Consider the following 19,701-nt stretch of genomic DNA (forward strand, 5'->3'; position numbering starts at 1 on the left):
TATATCTTTTTGCATGAGCTTTTCCACTCATTTTCCACAGCTGCAGACAATAGTTGGCATTTCTGCTGTAGCTGGTCCCTTACAGTTGCCCACTTGGGGTGGGAGGGTAGCAGGATTTGACTTCACAAAGCAAGCCAGGGTCCTGCAGACAAGTCTCCTTCACTCTGGGACTCATCGTTAAAGCACTCCCTGCCTGAGCACTAACTGAGGCAGGAGGTCAGGTGGAAATAGCTTGTGATCACCCAGTTGAAGGCCGAATCCTAAGGCAGCCGCACTGGTGGGCAGGTAATTAAGGCTCATGGTTGGGCAACCTTAATCCTGGCCTTTCCTAACGTTGGAGGGCTCGACCTTGCAACCCCATTATTGCGCCTTCACGCAGCGTGTGTGTAACCACCCCAGAAGTGCTGACACAAGCCCGTGGATTGTACACCCCTCTCTCGACTGGGGGGGGGGTCTGGCTCGAGACTGAGCCCTTGGGCTTAGCAGACCTCCCCCCCACCCCCCAGTCTCGCTTTCCCCTTCCTCTGTGCCCAACTCCCCTCCTCCCCGCGAAAGGGTGACTGTCCGGCTCCAACATGGCCGCCAGCGCGCGCGGCCGCCTAACCGCTACGTGCCGACAGCGTCCGCCGCGAGACCCTCGGCTGCCTCCGCGCCCCGCCCAATGGGAAAGGTGGGAACTCTATGGTTCCGGGCGGAAAGTAGCGCGCCCTGATCTCGAGCGCGGTGCATGCCGGGATACCCTGCTATGCCCGCGAGTCCTCCGAGGCTGCGCCGCGGCGATATTCGTGTTTCTCCCAAGATGGTGGCGCTGGGTTCGGGGTGAGAGAGGCGCAAAGCGGGCCCTGCCCACCTCCCCGACCGACCGCCGCCGCCGACCGCCCCCAGCCCGGACTGCCGGCCTCGCCCTCAGCCACCGCCCTCCGGACCCCGCCGAGGCCGCAGCCCCGTCCCCTCGCCGCAGACCGGCCCGGCACAGGCAGCGGCGCCGGCTCCCCGCCCCGAGAGCAGCGCGGGCCCCGCATGAGCCCGAGCGGCGGCAGCAGCAGCGATAGCGTCAGGGCCGCGCCGGGGAGCAGGCCGCAGCGCACAGGTCCGTACGCGGGGGTTGGGGGAGGCTCAGCCCGGCCCGGAGACAGGCACCGCCGGGCCCAGGCGCGGCCCGCCCGCGTGTCCCTACTGGGACGGTTTCGGTTTCGCCGCTGGGGTTTGCGGGGAGGCCTCCGCTCTCGGGGCGGGGATGGAGCGCGGGGCGGCTGCCCAGGTGCCAGGAGATGGGGGTCAGGGGTGACCCCCGAGACAGGGGGTAAGTGCGGGTGGTGCCTCCGTTCTTTGGGGGGGAGGTGCCCACGGGGCAGGGTACGTGGTGTGAGCGGCCTTCTGTGTCTCGTGCACACGGTGTAGGAGTCTCCTTGAGAGTAGGGGGTGGAGAGGAAGCATGACCAGTGCTTTGGGCATTAGTTGGGGAGATGTCAAGTCCCTGCTCTGTCACCAACTTCCTGTGTGACCTTGGACACGTCACTTAGCCTCTCTAGGTAGGTCTACATGGCATTTTGGAACCCACCGGAGCAAGCTTCAGGGCCTGGGGCAATGGACTTGAGCTAGCAGGGTCGCTCTGGTGCTTTAAAAATTGTTGTGTAGACAGCGCTTTGAAGTTGTGGTGTGGGCCGGACCTGGGGTTCTGAAACCCTGGCCTCCACCCTGAGCCACAACTTCAAACCACTGTCTACACAGTTACTTTCAGAGCACTAGCAAGAACGCACTAACCTGAGTCTGTGGACCCAGGCCAGAAGGTTTGCTCCTGTGGGTTTCAAAACACTGTATAGACTGTGCCTCAGTTCTTTAAAGTGCGAATAATAGTACTTCCTTATCTCACATAGTGTTGTGAGTTACAAATATTAAAGATTAGGAGCTGCTCACATGCTACTGTGATGGGTCCATATAAATGTGGTAGGCTATTCAAGGGGGTAAGCTGACTTGCTTGTGTAATATGTCATCCTGGTTGAAGAGTTGGACTTCCTGAGCTGTAAACAAGCTGTTCTTTAGTTCACTTTATTTAGTTAATGTTGATTGCAGGATTTTTTTGCTTTTTGTGCCAGTGTTTAGCATCAAAAAACAAAGCAAATACATTGGCTGGATTCTGCTCCTTGCACTCTTTCTGATCCTGTTTCAAGTTATAACATAACTGAATTAAGTTAACTATAAGTTATAACTGAGGGTGAAATGTTCTGAAGTTGTACCAGTGGCTGAGGTAAATGCTGGTGCTGTGGAAATGTTTTTATTAAATTGATTAGTTATAAGATTTGTAAGTGTTTATAGTTTACATGTGCTATCTTGTTAGGGTTGTTACAGTCAAGGAAAGCTTTTCTTCACTTTCTGTGTAATACCCACACTGCTCCTGGATTCTAAGCATCTTTGGATGGGAAATGTGTTCTAGGCACTATTCTTGTGACCTGATACTTGCAAGAAGGCCCCGCTTGTATGGACTTCAGTGGGACTCTGTACAGATGCAAGGGTCTGCAAGGATCAGTTTGCCAGATCCGAGTCTTATTTGGTGCAGGATGTCAAACCTACTGTATCTATGGCAAAAAGTCAGTTTTAGGGCAGAGACCTTGGATTTTTATTTAATTTTAATGAGAAGTGGCTAGCACATTTTGTGTGCTACCAAAACAACTAATTTTAATTCATCATGTGCACTCAATAAGCAAAAAAGCTGGGAAACAGACTTAAAGATACAGATTCTATCACTTTATAATACTATGAACGTTAGTGTTTATTAGTGTGTGTGTGAACTGTAACCATATTCATCTTGTAAATTAAACCTCTAAAATGTGTATTATAAAATTAATTTGAATAACTTTCTCACATAACATCCATATATTGACTTATATACATATTCAGATTTTCTTTATTCGTAGTTCTGGTCACTTTTAGCTGCACATCTCCATCAGAATAACTGTAATTTTGTGTCGACTGTTACAACATAAACTAGTTTTAGAAAAACTGGTTATCATAGTATTAGGTAATATATGGCATTATTTATCACACTGGAATTTAAAAGAAGATCCTTGTTGTGTCTACTCTAGTGTTTTCCATCACTACAATATGAGTTCCTCTGAAGAATTTAAAAATAAATAAATAACAGCCATACTGGGTCACACCAATGATCCATCTAGCCCAGTAGCCTGTCTACTGTCAGTGGTCAATGCCAGGTGCTTCAGAGGGAATGAACAGAATAGGTAATCAAGTGGTCCATTCTGTGTCACCTGATCCCAGCTTCTGGCAAACAGAAGCTTTGAACACTTCAGAGCATGGTTTTGCATCTCTGCCCATCCTGGGCAATAGCCATTGAAGGACCAATCCTCCATGAACTTATCTAGTTCTTTTTTGAACCCTCTTTTAGTCTTAGCGTTCTCAACATCCTCTGGCAAAGAGTTCCACAGGTTGACTGTGTGTTGTATGAAGAAATACTTCCTTTTGTTTGTTTTAAACCTGTGCCTATTAATTTCATTCGGTGACCCCTAGTACTTGTGTTATGAGGAGTAAATAACACTTCCTTATTTACTTTCTCCACACCTGTCGTGTTTTTATAGACCTCTGTCATATCCCCCCCTTAGTCATCTCTTTTCCAGGCTGAAAAGTCCCGGTCTTGTTAATCTCTCCTCATGTGGAAGCTGTTCCATATCCCTAATAATTTTTGTTGCTCTTTTCTGTACCTTTTCCAATTCCAATATATCTTTTTTGATATGGGGTGACCAGATCTGCACGCAGTATTCAAGATGTGGGCGTACCATGAATTTATATAGCAATATGATATTTCTGTCTTATCTATCCCTTTCCCAATAATTCCCAGCAGTGTTCACTTTTTCGGACTTTTACTAATATTAAAGTAAAAACATGAATCTTCATTCCTAGGTTTTAAGAGAAATAGTTTGATTTGCTTATAATTTATTTTTGGTTTTGATTTTAGTGCGAGTGGGTGTGTGCGCCTCTGTCTTTGAGAAAAGAAGTTATAGAAGGAAAGTTAGGTTGAAGACATTAGTTTTGTATTTAGCTCTGAAAATGGTGAGTTCATGGTCATTATTACCTTTTGTGGAAGTGAGTTCCATAAGATAAACCCAGCTCCTGTGGAAATTCCAGCTTCGTACTGTATACCTCTCTTCCCTTTAAAAATTCACACAAGTTTGTTTAGAGCTCATTCTGCTTATTGCTGCAGTTGTAAGAGGCAAATGTCAGTGATATTCCTTGTGATTGGCAGTTTTTGTGGATTTTAGTTAACTAATGAAAGAAAAGCATCGGTAGGTAGTATTAAATTGGCCATTTAAAAATAATATTTAAGGTTTGTCAAATACAAATTGACACAAATTGTCACATTACCCAACTTGTCCCATTATAAAGTATATTTTCAGAAGGCTTATGTTTTATATCATGTTGGGCTGAAACTTATTACAGAACTTGTTGGCCAAGATAGATATTTCTTAAGTTAATTAAAACTACACTTTTAGCATGCAAAGTTTAAAAAAGCATGATCATAATGCTATTGCAAGACCTTAATAGATTTATCTACACTAGGTTATCTTCTCAATTTTCCCACCATAACTACTCCCTGGTAGTGGTACTAGCATAGACAAGCTGTTGGAGTTTTAACCACCATGTCAACTAAACCAATACACTCCGGTTGCATTTTCAGTTCATAGAGCCCTGAAAAGTTGTGCATCTTGCATATGGCTCAATTTTTCCAGCTTCATTTTTTTTTTATAATAAAGCAGAGCTATTGATCACTTCTCTGCATCAGCAAAGTTTTATGTTCTGTCCCACGGTAATACGTTTCATGATGTATCATAACAGGCTTTTTGGGATGTGTAAAGAATTTAATAGCTTAATTTAGGCTTATTAATAACCTGAATCCCCAATTTATACAATATTCTGGATAGTTGAGACACTTGATATGCAATTCTGTACAGTTTAATGTCATTGCATTTATTTTAATCATTTAAGTGTTGATGTAGAATGCAGGTGGGATAGTTTAATCCTATATGCTTGTTTAGCAGCTTCAATAATCCTTTGGACATGACACCGTCAATGCTTTTTTATCAACCTCAGTTCTGTATTAAACTTCTATACTGTTGAAATGTGATGTTTTGAATGCATAAATATCAAGAAGTCTAGTTGATGAGCAACCACATCTCTTCTGCATTGCAAATATATTTTCTCCTCCGTTTACCTATTTGTAAAATAGGTGTAATATTTATCTAATTTATTAGGGTATTCTGAGATACGATTAATTTATGTACATTATTTTGACATTCTGCTATTAAAGACCATGTAAATTATATAAATTTAAACTATGTAAAAGCATAACCAAACTATAGCTGCACTTTTCTTCTCTCCCTTCCATCCCTCAAAAACATTATCAGTGAAAACTGAGGACACTCAGTACTCATGGGATTGGGTCTGTAATAAATAAGTGAGGCTCATAAGGAGTTAACATGTAAATTCTCATGAAGGAATAAGTCTTTCCTACTAGCTGGTGTTGATAGGAGTAGGTCTATTTGTAGTTCCCTCCTAGTAGATATTCATGTAAGTAGATAGGCAACATATTTCTGCATAGGGCTCATGGAGAACAAGTACCATATATACTTGTTCATTAGCCCGTTCATTTATAAGCCGACCCCGCAAGATGGATAGGTAAAAATAGCAAAAACTGTATGAACCTTTCCTAAGCTGACCCTATATTTCAGGGGTTGGCAAACTTTGGCTCCTGGCCCATTAGGGTAAGCCACTAGCAGGCCTGGATGTTCTGTTTACCTGGAGCGTTCACAGGCACGGAGCCCCTCAGCTCCCAATGGCGGTTTGCCATTCCCAGCCAAAGGGAGCTGCGGGAAGTGGTGCCACTTCCCGCAGCTCCCAGTGGCTGGGAATGATGAACCGTGACCACAGGGAGCTGAGGGGCTCCATACCTGCAGTCTCTCCAGGTAAACAAAACAACAATGTGTTAGATATTCAATTCAGTGATTCCATAGAGTTCTGAAAACTGACCATTGATTCCTACCCTTTGTTTCCTATCTTTAAGTAGTGATCAGGGTAGAAAGAACTTGGTCATTGAGAGGTCAGGGAGAGAGCAGTACTTAGACATGCTCATGTGTAGGGCCCTACCAAATTTACGGTCCTTTTTGGTCAATTTCATGGTCACAGGATTTAAAAAATTGTAAATTTCATGATTTCAGCTATTTTTAAATCTGAAATTTCAAAGTGTTGTAATTGTAGAGTTCTGACACAAGAAGGAGTTGGGGGGGGGGTACGCACAAGGTTATTGTAGGTGGGGTTGTGGTACTGCTACCCTTACTTCTGCGGTGCTGCTGGTAATGGTGCTGCTTTCAGAGTAGGACAGCTGGAGAGTGGTGGCTGCTGGCTGGGAGCCCAGTTCTGAAGGCAGCCGCAGCACAGAAGTAAGGATGTCAATACTGTACCACGCCACCCTGACTTCTACCCTGCTGCCTGCAGAGCTGGACCATTGGCCAGCAGCCGCCACTCTCCTGCCACCTAGCTCTGAAGGCAGCAGCACAGAAGTAAGGGTGGCATGGTATGATATTCGCACCCTTACTTCTGTGATGCTGCTGGTGGGACACTATCTTCCGAGCTGGGTATCGGTCCAACGGCCGCTCAGCTCCGAAGGCAGCACAGAAGTAAGGATGGCAATACCGTGACTCCCTTAAAATAACCTTGAGACCCCCATGCAACACCCATTCAGGTCAGGACCCCCAATTTGAGAAACTCTGGTCTCCCCCCATGAAATCGGTATAGGGTAAAAGCACACAAAAGACCAGATTTCACAGGGGGGCAGGGGGAGACCAGATTTCATGATCCGTGACATGTTTTTCATGGTTGTGAATTTGGTAGGGCCCTGCTCATGTGTGAATTAATAGATCTGTAGATGCAAGTGTGTTAACTCATATTGGTAGGTGGGGACAGGAGACTTTCATGTGAAGAGGAGGAGAACTATGTGGGGGATGGGTTGTGAAGCAGGGAATAAAGGATAAACAGGCTTATTGATTAAACTATAATATAAATGAAATAGTAGAGTAAGACAATAGATTCATGAGAACGAAGAAAATTTTTTCCAGGGATAGACTTAAAGGAAGTAGTGATCTGCTTCTCTTTGAGGCTCCCCTAAGACTTTCTCCCAAACTATCTATAAAAAGCATTTCATATCAACTGGAAGAAAGGGCCAGTTGATTCAATATAAATATCTTCTTTTTAACCATCATTTTTTTTAATAAGTTGAGCCTGCTTTCCCTTATCAGTTTTACAAATCCCTGGTTGGAGGGAAGTAGGGATGGTGTCACCTGCTTCAGTTTTTTCTACTACCCCCTTCCACCTTTCCTACCCTTTTTGCAGAATAGTGGAGAATTCAGAGGAAGAACTGCAAATGCTCAGCTGTATGGGACTAATTGTTGAGGTCTTTGAATTCTCACTTCAGTGGCTGAGGCAAGAGGAGTGAGCCAACCACTTCTTTGAAGCATCCTGCTCATTTTTTTTTTTACGTGTGTGTGTGTGTGTTTGTGTGTGTGTGTTTTAAGAGAGACTTCTGATACTCGGCTGAACAGAAAACATGGATTTTCCTTGGTGGGTGAAAGAGGCTTTATAGTTTTGATTTGTGCATTCGCTATCGTATAACTACATGGATTATAAGGTCTGGTCTGCACTTAAAATTTAGGTTGCTATAGCCACTGCGTTCAGGGATGTAAAAAATCCACATCCCGAGTGCCATAGCTATGCCAACCTAACCCCCAGTGTAGATGCAGCTAGGTTGATAGCTTTTGTCAGCTTAGCTACTGTCACTCAAGGAGATGGTGTTCCTATCATAATGGAACCATTGTGATAGGCTGCATCTACACTACAAAGTTATGCCAGCATAGCCACAGTGCTGTAGCTGTGTCGCAACAGACACTGTAGCATAGACATGGCCTTAGACTTTTCAGCCAAACACATTGCAGCTTTCATCCAAGTCATTTTAAAAGTATTGCTACACGTTTACATACATTGTTAGCCCACTATTCTTACATCTTTTTTTCAAAATCCCGCAAACCCACGCAGTCCTCCTTGCTGTCCACCATCTCTGACAGAAGCATGGAGCCTGCACAGCTCTGCACTATTGTCATGAGTGTTACAAGCACAGGGCGCACAATCCTATAGCATTTGCAGAGTCACAAGAAGAACCAAATGAATGGGGAACAGCCTTCCTTGGAGGATGGATGGCTGTGGGACATAGCGAGAACCAATTCAAGGTTGTGGTGGCGTTCATGGAGCAGCTCTAGACAGTGCCACACTGCTTCTGGGCCTGAGAAACAAACACTGGTGGGATGGCATCATAATGTGAGTTTGGGATAATGAGCAGTGGCTGCAGAACTTTTGGACATACAAGGCCACATTTCTTGATCTGCGCTGAGCTCATCCCAGCCCACTAGCAGAGAGACACCAAAATGAGAGCTGCACTAACAGTGGAGAAATGAGTGGTGATCGCACTGTGGAAACTTGCAACGCCAGTTTGCTACTGGTGAGTTGGGAAATGGACTGCAGGGGCAGTTTTGATGCAAGTGTTCAGGGCCATTAATCGCCTCCAGCTATGCAAGACTGTGACTCTGGGCAGTGCGCAGGATCTAGTCGATGGATTTGCAGTGACAGCACACACATCCCTATTTTGCCACCAGGCCACCTTTCCACTGAGTACATCAACAAAAAGGGCTATTTTTCTATGGTTATACAATCATTGGTGGATCACTGGGGATGCTTCACCGACATCAAGTTGGGCTTGTTAGAGAAGATACATGACACTCACATCTTTAAGAATAATAGGACTGTTCAGAAACTACAAGCAGGGACTTTCTTACCACTGGGTAGGAATGTTGAAATGCCAGTAGTGATCCTGGAGGACTGAGCCTTCCCCTGGGTCATGAAGTCAAACACCTGCCACCTCGACAGCACCAAGGAACCATTCAGCTACTAGCTCAGCAGATGCAGAATGACAGTTGAATGTGCTTTTGGTCGTCTGAAGGGTCACTGGCGTTGTTTACTCACAAGATTGGACCTCCAGTGAGAAAAGTATCACAATGATTAGAGCTGCCTTCTGTGTCCTGCATAATATATTTGAAGCAAAGGGGGAAAAGATTTTTCCACCAAGGTGGAGGTGGAGTCTGCTGAATTTTAACACTCAGGTACAAGGGCTACTAGAGGAGCTCAATATGCTGCTATATAGCTCAGGGAGGTTTTGAAATATAGTGAGCAAGAGTAGTGTGTGGTATGCTCGACCTCGCCCTGCTCTTTTTGTGGCCTGGTAAGAATCATGTGGTTACTGTTGTACATGTAGGAATATAATATTCAGTGCACCTATTTTGTTTTGCGTGATCCTATGAGTTGTGTGTCACCGTTACTATGAACTGCCTTTCTGCCAGAGCAATTCAGTTAATTCAAGAGAGACCAGGTGGATTTTACCCATTTTTGAAAACTACAATAGAAGTAAGTAGACAATCTCACTCCCCGCTGGGTGGTCCAGCGAGTCATACCAGTTGCAGGCAAATGAACCTTTTTTTTTTTTTTCTTGTTTAGAGTCTGTCACTACACCACCACACAGAGAAACTCTTTACACCCTCCTATATATCCTAAGTTGTGCATGTGCCTTGTAATAGTTACATGCAGGGTGGATTTGATTAAATCGAGTCTTCCTGACTAGTGGTTTTAAATCATGATTTAAATCAGTTTGATTTAATCATGGATTTCTACATAAAAGAGCATTCTTGTTGGTTGTTATAACCTTAATACATATTCTTCATCACTTGGCGATAGATGTAGGTTTCATTTTTAGAAGGTACACACTATACATCTGTAAAGTGATTTATTTTGAAAACTTTTCAGATTAGTTTTACAGCTATATCAGAAAATGAATGATTGGTTATTTTATTTACCAATTGAAGCAGATATTTATGAAGTCATTTGGAAGTGAACTATTTCCAATTCAACAGGTTAATCATTAATATTTGGTGGATTTTCTTGCCATACTGTATTAGGAGGAGAACATCACCAGACAGACATTTAAATTGTTTTATTTAACTAAAACAATATTATGTATTCTGGATTTTTTTTCTTCAACAGCAAACATATGTTTTAACAAAACCAACATATGAATTTTTGAATTTAGTTAAACATTCAAGTTTTTTAAAATCAGGTTTGTTTTTGTTAAAATTGTTTTTAATTAAAATAGTTAAATGCATTTTTTTTAAAAAAACAAAAGTTAAATTGACTATCAGCCAGGTCAACATGAGAAACTTAAAATATTGGCTTCTGCAGCCAGCTCAGTCGTCTTCACCTTCATTTTCCTGGTGGTTCATAATCTGGAAAAGAAAAACAAGGTTTCCTGCTTTTTCAGGTCCCAAACAATTTCTCAAATTGGAATGAATTAGTCCAAAGGAAGAAAATATTCTTTCTATACTGGCAGAAGAAGCTACTGCTATTAAGTGAGATTATCACTTCAACCATCTCTGAATCCAAGTGCTTAAGTGACTTCCACCAGTTCACTGGTGTGACTTTATTTAAAACATCATCGGCAAACATATATTTCTTGAATGGTTCACTCTTAGCTCTGAAGTTCATTATGGTTGGCATTTTGGAAGCATGATTGCTGGATGTCCATGTCATAGCCAGGAAACATTTTCCAAAGTTCACTGCAGCCAATTCAGCTTACTGAGCCAAATGTATATTACATTTGCTTGCAATCACTGTCTGATTGCCAGGATCTGTAAGAGCAAAGCCAGTGTAGGCTTTTCCATCAATGTGGTATAACGAACCATCTATAAACCACACCTGAATAGATTTTTGTTTAGGAAAAGATTTCTCATCCCATTTGGAGCCCCAGAAAGATATTTCTTTCGAGTGCTCAGTTGAAGAAGTGGGCACTCATGGGGTTCCCACCTACCAATAATCCTCAAACAGTTTTAGATGGTTTAGACGGGGTCTTTTACCTGCAAATCTCAATCCATTAAAGCTGAAGTCCAGCGAGCCAGCTGAGGATTTGATACCTGCCCATCTTTAATTTGTCCAGAGAAGATATTTTAGAAGGGTGTGAAGAGTCCTAAGGACTATGTGTTTAACCCGTAATAGATTCTGAATGGCCCAATACACTACTAGAACTTGATTTTTTTTATTTTTTTTTGCTTGCAGAAAATTGGAGCATAAGCTTGTCATGTCATCTGACGAAGTGGGTATTCATCCACGAAAGCTTATGCTCCAATACGTCTGTTAGTCTATAAGGTGCCACAGGACTCTTTGTCACTTTCTGTAGGTTAGGATGTGCTAGTGCAGCTATCTGGGCAATTTTTGATTTTAAGCCCTGGACTACTTGATTGTGTTCAGACATCCATTCCCAAATTTCTCCCTTCTTGAGAAGTCTATACAGTGGTTTAGCAATTTCAGCAAATGCTGGAATAAATTCCCTATTGAATCCTGCTAATCTCAGAAAGGATCTCAACTCATGTTCAGAGTACTTGGACTTACTCCTGAAGGGGCTGTCTGCTATCAGGGCCAATTTCAGTTCCCAGGAAGGATACTTTATTCCTGGCTATCTGAACCTTCTTCCCATTTAATTTTAACCCTGTCTCACTCAGTAGTTTAAACAACCAAGTTAGGACTTCTCTGTGTGCTTCCTCAGTTTCTGAGGCAACTAATACATCGTCATCATGTACCAATACCTGATCAGTTTCCAAAAGAGGTGCCAAAAACTTGGTTATGTCTGCATGAAATAATGTGAGAGAGTTATTAAATCCCTGAGGAAGTAGGGTCTGTGTAAACCAGGGGCAGGCAACCTATGGCACGCGTGGCAAAGGCAGGCACGCAAGCTGATTTTCAGTGGCACTCACATTGCCCAGTTCCTGGCCACCAGTCTGGGCGGCTCTGCATTTTAATTTAATTTTAAATGAGGCTTCTTAAATGTTTTAAAAACCTTATTTACTTTACATACAACAATAGTTTAGTTATATATTATAGACTTATAGAAAGAGACCTTCTAAAAACATTAAAATGTATTACTGTCACGCGAAACCTTAAATTAGAGTGAATAAATGAGGACTCGGCACACCGCTTCTGAAAGGTTGCCGACCCCTGGTGTAAATTGTGACCTTTGTGCATGAAAGCAAACTTATATTTCTGTGCTTTCTGGGGCCACAAGGACAGACCAGAAGCTATTAGTTAAATCAAAAATAGAAATCCACTTCTTTCCATCAGTTACTCGTTCTAATAGGTCCTGATAGGATGCTACCACTGGGGCAACTGCAGGAGTACGTTGATTCAATGTTTCTTATAATCAGTGATAGCACAGATGTCTGGAGAATGTCACTCCCAAGAATCACTGTATCATCTTCCAAATTTTGTTTGTCAAATTTTGTGTCGGTCTGCGCCCCAGATATTATTATTATTGGAATTTTATCTGTGAAAGGTATAAAGGGGGTTGACCAGTTTATCTGTCCAATTCATGTCTCCTGGATTTTAAGGACCCATGTGCACTCTGTTCTACAGGTAAGATACGTTTTCATGCCTTGGTATCCACTAACATTTTGTATTACCTATCATGATTTTAACATTGGGTCGCCCACAGGAATCCCAGGATAAGGGAACCTCCATGGGTTGGTGGGGCATGTTGCCCTGTTGTGGACAGGGAGCACTAGACTCCAGTCCTGGGTCACCACCCAAGGTTCTAACTGTGTTTGCAGGTACAGATTTAGAAAAAGTCTTTCCAGGTGCTTAGAAAGTGTCATTATTAATTTCCAGTATGGAATTCTTTACTTGATATCTTCATTTTGTTTTTTAAATGGTCTCTTAATTCAGAATAAGGCGGCCTCTTTTGATCTTTTCCTTTATCCCTTTTTATCTCTGAGGCCCTTTTCCTCTCCTTCCTTTCTCCCTTGAATGGTCACAACAGATCTTGTTTTTCCTTTTATCTTTAAACCCTGCCTAGCGGAGCTATCCTGCCATGGTCCATATGCAATGAGGATTTTGCCATGGGTATTGTTTGCATTGACCAGCAAGGCAATCCTATTCCTAAAACCAGGATAGAATCCTACTATTAATGTTTGTAGACCAGATTATCACAGTTGGCATCTGGGAAGATTAACTCATAGCCTCCCCAAAAGTGAGCTTCAAAAGCCTGAGGGGGTCTCATATTCCCTTTGTTTTGTATTCTACAAATACTTTTCCCCTAAGAGTGTGGCACTAGATTATTTTTAGCTTCTCTTAATTGTGGTTTCTCATCTAGACACTTACCTATAATCTCAGTGGAAATAGCTGATTTGAGATTGGGTGTCAGTGAAACCGCAACCACTAAACAAAAATCTTGATTTGTCCATTCATTTACTTTAGCTTCTCTTTCCCAGTTTGGAAGCCAGCTCTTGTTAAAGGTTCCATGGACTGAACAATGGCTTGAATTGTTCAGGAAAAAGTGAAGTAGTCTCATTTACCACTTCTTCACGGTCACCATTTTGATTACCCCCCTCAGTGGGTCTCCACCTGACATGATTGCTTCTAGTGACAGGGACCATTGGATTAGGGCAATGGTTCTTAACCTATTTACCATTGTGGGCCGTATCCAGTACTACCTGTATGGCCCCAAGGATGTCACATGGCCCACAGCTGTGTGCTGATGGGCTAAGTTGAGAACCACTGAATTAGGCTGACAGTCTCTCTGATCTGGATCATCATGCCATAAATCACACTTATAATCATAATATGAGGGATATAAATCTCCCTCGTTGTCGTTCCTCTGAGGAGGAGGGTGTGGACTCTGTTACATCGGAACCTATAGTGGAAGCCATCTTACCCGTGTCACTTGCAATTGGATTTGTAATTTAGCAATGGTTTGATTGCAGTGACCATGGGAGGTTGCCCGTTTCCGTCGCTGGTTCTCCTGCATTAAAGCTTGGAGGACAGATCAACTGTCTTTAATTCTTTCTCTAATTCCCCTACTTTTTGCCCAAGCTGTTGGCATTTCTTGGACAGTGTCACATTTTCATTAGTGACTGTTTCCATTGTTACTGAGGAGCTCAAAATGGAGCCTTGAGCAGCCTGCAGATTGCTCTAATGCTGGTGGGCATGCTGGTGTCCCGCCAATTGGACTTGTAAGTCCTTCAGGGCTTTCTGGACCTGACTCAGTCTTTCATGGGATTTGATGCTCGCCTTCCAGCATCCTTGAATGAGGGTGTTTTTCCTAATGACCCTTTTAGGCTCAGTTGCCATCAATTTTCCGCATTGCTTTTGGAACAAATCCCAAAGAGGATCATTGAGAGTCCGCCATGAAGGCATCCTGGGACCAGTAACATCTCCTCCAACAGGGGGCCTAACTTGAAAATATCTTCCTACCCCATCCTCTCTTCTGAGGAGACTTTTTAGCCCACTACAGTCTGTCTTTGAGAGACTGAGATATCTTCCCCCATCTGGATTGCAAGGTTGCAGTCCCTGACCCCAAGTACTGTAATTTTGAAATCTGACAAGATCCACTGGTCCTCACACAGGACATCAATTATTATGAACTGCCCTTCCTCTCAGCCCCGACCTCAGAGTAGTTCTGTCAAAATTGAGAGAGATCAAGTGGATTTTTAACCATTTATAAACAACTACAGTAGAATCTAAATATGTGATCCTAGGCTACAATACAGCAAGTAAGTAAACAATCTTGCTCCCTGCTGGGTGGTCCAGTGAGAAGTACCAGTTTGGGCAGATGAATCTTTCTCTCTATTTAGAGTCTGTCACCCTTCCACTGCATGCCACAAAGAGAAGCTCTAAACATATATGCTAAGTTATGCGTGCTCCTTGTGATTATGTGCACATACACCGCATGTTCAGACATATCCAACTATGGCTCCCCCTATTGCCAGAAAATGTGAAACACATGCTAAAAGGTAAACATTAAAACAAGAAGGGTAAAGGTGCTTCACTTCAGAGATACTGGAGCGTGTAAAGTAGAGCCTTGCCTGGGACTATTTTTTTAGTTCCGCCCCGCAATTTCCACTCCCACCTGCTGTAGCATTGTTTCTTGTATTTTTATCCTGCTCCCATCCATAAAAACCTTAGATACCACAAATCCCTCAGGAGACAGATCCCTGCATGCTGTTAAAAAAAATCAGTTATATAAAAAAACTGAATTCAGACACAATTTTTACCACTAAAAGAATAAACCAAATAGTGCTTAAAGTATTTTTTACATGGTTTAACTCCTGTTATGATAGACATAAAATCTTTCTATCCCTCACTTAGATTTAAATATTAAAACCTTTATTAAGAAAAACTTGGTTTATATTACTGACATTCTATTTATGACAGACTGATGAACGATTTACTGTTTTTCTGCAAATTACCACAGTGTGTTTTTGTTTCTGTTTTGGCATCCCAATTCTGCCTATAACAAAGACTGTCACAGCACATGAAAAGGTGGGAGTTGCCTTACCAAGTGGGGGGGTCAGTGCTAACGAGCCAATTCAATTATGATGGAAGTGGGCTATTCTCAACAGTTGACAAGAAGGGGTGAATACTAAGGGAGGAAAAATCACTTTTGTAGTGCTAATGAGGCCAATGTAATCAAGGTGGCTCATTTCAAATAGTTGACAAGAAGATGTGAGTATCAGTAGGGGGAAATTAGTTTTTGTAGTGACTCATCAACTCCCAGTCTTTGTTCAGACCTAATTTGATGGTGTCCAGTTTGCAAACACCATCATAGGACCTAACCACATTAGCCACGCCCTCAGAGGCTCATTCACCTGCACATCTACCAATGTGATATGTTCCAGCAATGGCCCTCTACCATGTACATTGGCCAAACCGGACAGTCTCTACGCAAAAGAATAAATGGACACAAATCAGACATCAAGAATTATAACATTTAAAAACCAGTAGGAGAACACTTCAGTCTCCCTGGACACTCAATAACTGACTTAAAAGTGGCAATTCTTCAACAACAAAAATTCAAAAACAAACTCCAATGAGAAACTGCAGAACCGGAATTAATTTGCAAACTGAACACCATCAAATTAAGCCTGAATAAAGACTGGGAGTTGTTTTTGCTGATACAGACTAACACGGCCACCAGGTCAGCTCCCAGACTACTGCACTGGGCAGCACAGCATGGGGGAAGAGATGACCAGCCCTCTGTGGAGAAAGAAGTGGTTCAGGACTATTTAGAAAAGCTGGGTGAGCACAAGCCCATGGGGCCAGATGTGCTGCATCCAAGGGTGCTAAAAGAGTTGGCGGATGTGATTGCAGAGCCATTGGCCATTATCTTTGAAAACTCATAGCGATTGGGGGAGGTCCTGGATGACTGGAAAAAGGCTAATGTAGTGCCCATCTTTAAAAAAGGGAAGAAGGAGGAGCTGTGGAACTACAGGCCAGTCAGCCTCACCTCAGTCCCTGGAAAAATCATGGAGCAGGTCCTCAAGGAATCAATTCTGAAGCACTTAAAGGAGAGGAAAGTGATCAGGAACAGTCTGCATGGATTCACCAAGGGCAAGTCATGCCCGACTAACCTAATTGAATTCTATGACGAGATAACTGGCTCTGTGAATGAGGGGAAAGGAGTTGACATGTTATTCCTTGACTTTAGCAAAATTTTTGATATGGTCTCCCACAGTATTCTTGCTGGCAAGTTAAAGAAGTATGGGCTGGATGAATGGACTATAAGGTGGATAGAAAGTTGGGCTCAATGGGTAGTGATCAATGGCTCCATGTCTAGTTGGCAGCCGGTATCAAGGGGAGTGCCCCAAGGGTCGGTCCTGGGGCCGGTTTTGTTCAGTAGCTTCATTAATGATCTGGAGGATGGCGTGGATTGCACCCTCAGCAAGTTTGCAGATGACACTAAACTGGGAGGAGTGGTAGATACGTTGGAGGGTAAGGATAGGATACAGAGGGACCTAGACAAATTAGCGGATTGGGCCAAAAGAAATCTGATGAGGTTCAACAATAACAAGTGCGGAGTCCTGCTCTTAGGATGGAAGAATCCCATGCACTGCTACTAGGGACCAAGTGGCTAGGCAGCAGTTCTGCAGAAAAGGACCTGGGGGTTACAGTGGACGAGAAGCTGGATATGAGTTGACAGTGTGCCCTTTTTCCCAAGAAGGCTAACAGCATTTTGGGCTGTATAAGTAGGGGCATTGCCAGCAGATCGAGGGATGTGATCATTCCCTTCTATTCGACATTGGTGAGGCCTCATCTGGAGTACTGTGTCCAGTTTTGGGCCCCACACTACAAGGATGTGGAAAAATTGGAAAGAGTCCATTGGAGAGCAACAAAAATGATTAGGGGGCTGGAGCACATGACTTATGAGGACAGGCTGAGGGAACTGGGATTGCTTTTTCTGCAGAAGAGAAGAATATGTGTGTGTGTGGGGGATTTGATAGCTGCTTTCAACAACCTGAAAGGAGGTTCCAAAGAGGATGGATCTAAACTGTTCTCAGTGGGAGCAGATGACAGAACAAAGAGCAATGGTGTCAAGTTGCAGTGGAGGAGGTTTAGGTTGGATATTAGGAGGATGGTGAAGCACTGGAATGGGTTACCTAGGGAGGTGGTGGAATCTCCTTCCTTAGAGGTTTTTAAGGTCGGGCTTGACAAAGCCCTGTCTGGGATGATTTAGTTGGGGTTTGGTCCTGCCTTGAGCAGGGGGTTGGACTAGATGACCTCCTGAAGGCCCCTTCCAACCCTGATATTCTATGATTCTATTATGGCAGTGGGACCTGCAGGATCCCAGTCCTGCTGCAGGGTTCTAGTTTAAGGATGCAGCCTATATGGGAGCTCTCCAGTCCCCTAACATTAGGCAGTAACAGCTACACCTCTATCCCGATATAATGCGACCCGATATAACACAAATTCGGATATAACGCGGTAAAGCAGCGCTTCGTGGGAGGGGGGGACTGCTTTACCGCGCTATATCCGGCAGCGGGGCTCCCTGCAGCGGCCGGAGCCCGGGGCTCTTTAAATCACCGCTGGAGCCCTGCCGCCGCTACCACAGGGCTCTGGCAGCGGGGCTCGGGCAGCGCTTTAAAGAGCTCGGAGCTCTGGCCGCTGAGGGGAGCCCCGGGCCCTTTAAATCACCGTCAGATCCCTGCCGCCACTACCCCGATATAACGCGGTTTCACCTATAATGTGGTAAGATTTTTTGGCTCCCGAGGACTGTGTTATATAGGGGTAGAGGTGTAATTGGTTGCTTTCGGAACTGCTGAGCATTTGATTGCATATATTGTGAAATAATAAGGATGAATTATGTTCCAAGTAGTAGAATTTTGTTCTGTAACAAAATCAGTGCAAAAAAACCCAACCTGTGTAATTTTAAAACAAATACATTAAAATCTTAATAAAACTTAATAAATTAAGAGAACAGAACTTACGAAGGGGAAAGAATGTTCATGTCCATTCCAGCTACACATACACCAACTGCGGCTTTCAGAGGTCAGTGCATGTGAAGCGGTGATTGTCTTTCATGTCTCACAGGGTAGAGTGTTAGCAGTAGTGCAGCAACCCCGATACCATGTGGAATGTTGAGCGGGTGCGGGGTGTAGGAACTTCCCAGTATTGAGTTCTCAATGGGCTGCAGAGCGGGGCGAGCCCAGGATTGTTGAACCTGCAGGTCCACCAGTCTGCAGCATCAGTTTGCTGCCTAAGAAGCTCCATTATGTCCTGATGTATCTCCCTTTCCTTTTCCTGCTTGGACTCCTGGATCTTTCTCCTCTCCACTATTTCCTTCTCCAAGTTGTCCACAGAGTTCATCCTCCAGGCCTTGTGCTCATGGTCCAGTGCAGCATTGGCTTGCAGGATTACATGGAACAAGTCATCTTGAGCCCTTTTTTCTCATCCTTATCTGGCGCAGGCATTCTGCGGGTGTGGAGGGGGAGACCCTGAAGGCTGCAATGGTAGCAGCTGAAGATAAAACACTCAGAAGTACCATTGTCCGTGCATTCACTACAGAAAGTGAAATTTAAGATGCTGAACTCACTCCTCTTGCTCCCTAAAGTTTTAAGCACTACAATCTCACTTCTCTTTGGGAATGCTTATGCACAGCACCAGCCATGGTGAGTATGGCCTGCCAGGGGTTGGGGAAGTGAGGAGGGAATTGCTTGGTTGCATGATTCTAGTAGTGTAGGTCAGTGGCACTGAATACTGGCACTGTTTTCTGTAGGCAGTGGTTGTTTTAGCTGATATCTTTCTTAATGTCGCAAAGGCAGAGAGAACACAGCTGCTGCTAGCATCCCGAAGCCACCTGGGCCTATATGCTGCTAGCCTGGGTACTGAAATGGTGCCTGCTGAAGTTATCGCTGAGTGGTGTGGGAAAGTGTCCTAATATGGAGGAAGAAATAAGGCAACCCTCCCTAGAAACCTTCGGCAGAGGATTTCAGAGGATCTCAAGGAAATTTTCATCGAGATCTTTCAGGAGGATTCCAGGGACATCCCTTTGTACATAAACGGCTCTACATGGCGCCCCTACCTAACTCTAGAGGGGAATGAAAAGCAGATACAACTCTACTTCTCTTGGTTGTGCCACTACCTCTTCTAGGCTGAGTAAATTAATGAAAAGTCAAAAGATGAGTCCTGCTACTTTGGGGGGAAGGGAGGGAGGCATTCCTGGAATAGAAAATTTATCTACGTACTTACGCAAGTTTCCTTCCCATCCATTGGGCTCACCTG

At 43.8% G+C, this 19,701-nt stretch overlaps 1 protein-coding gene across 3 annotated transcripts in view; it reads left to right on the forward strand.

Annotated features, from left to right (window-relative positions):
* The first annotated feature begins 724 nt into the window (after window positions 1-724).
* Window positions 725-19,701, forward strand: part of UBE3A (ubiquitin protein ligase E3A) — an 87,563-nt gene continuing 68,586 nt past the window's right edge. For all 3 annotated transcript variants that reach the window (XM_034757924.1, XM_034757926.1, XM_034757925.1), the window contains exon 1: window positions 725-1,090. The gene's annotated coding sequence lies outside the window, so the exon portion shown is untranslated. The remainder of the gene's footprint in view (window positions 1,091-19,701) is intronic.

The sequence above is a fragment of the Trachemys scripta genome, chromosome 1, assembly GCF_013100865.1.
Source record: "Trachemys scripta elegans isolate TJP31775 chromosome 1, CAS_Tse_1.0, whole genome shotgun sequence".
Lineage (NCBI taxonomy): Eukaryota > Metazoa > Chordata > Testudines > Emydidae > Trachemys > Trachemys scripta.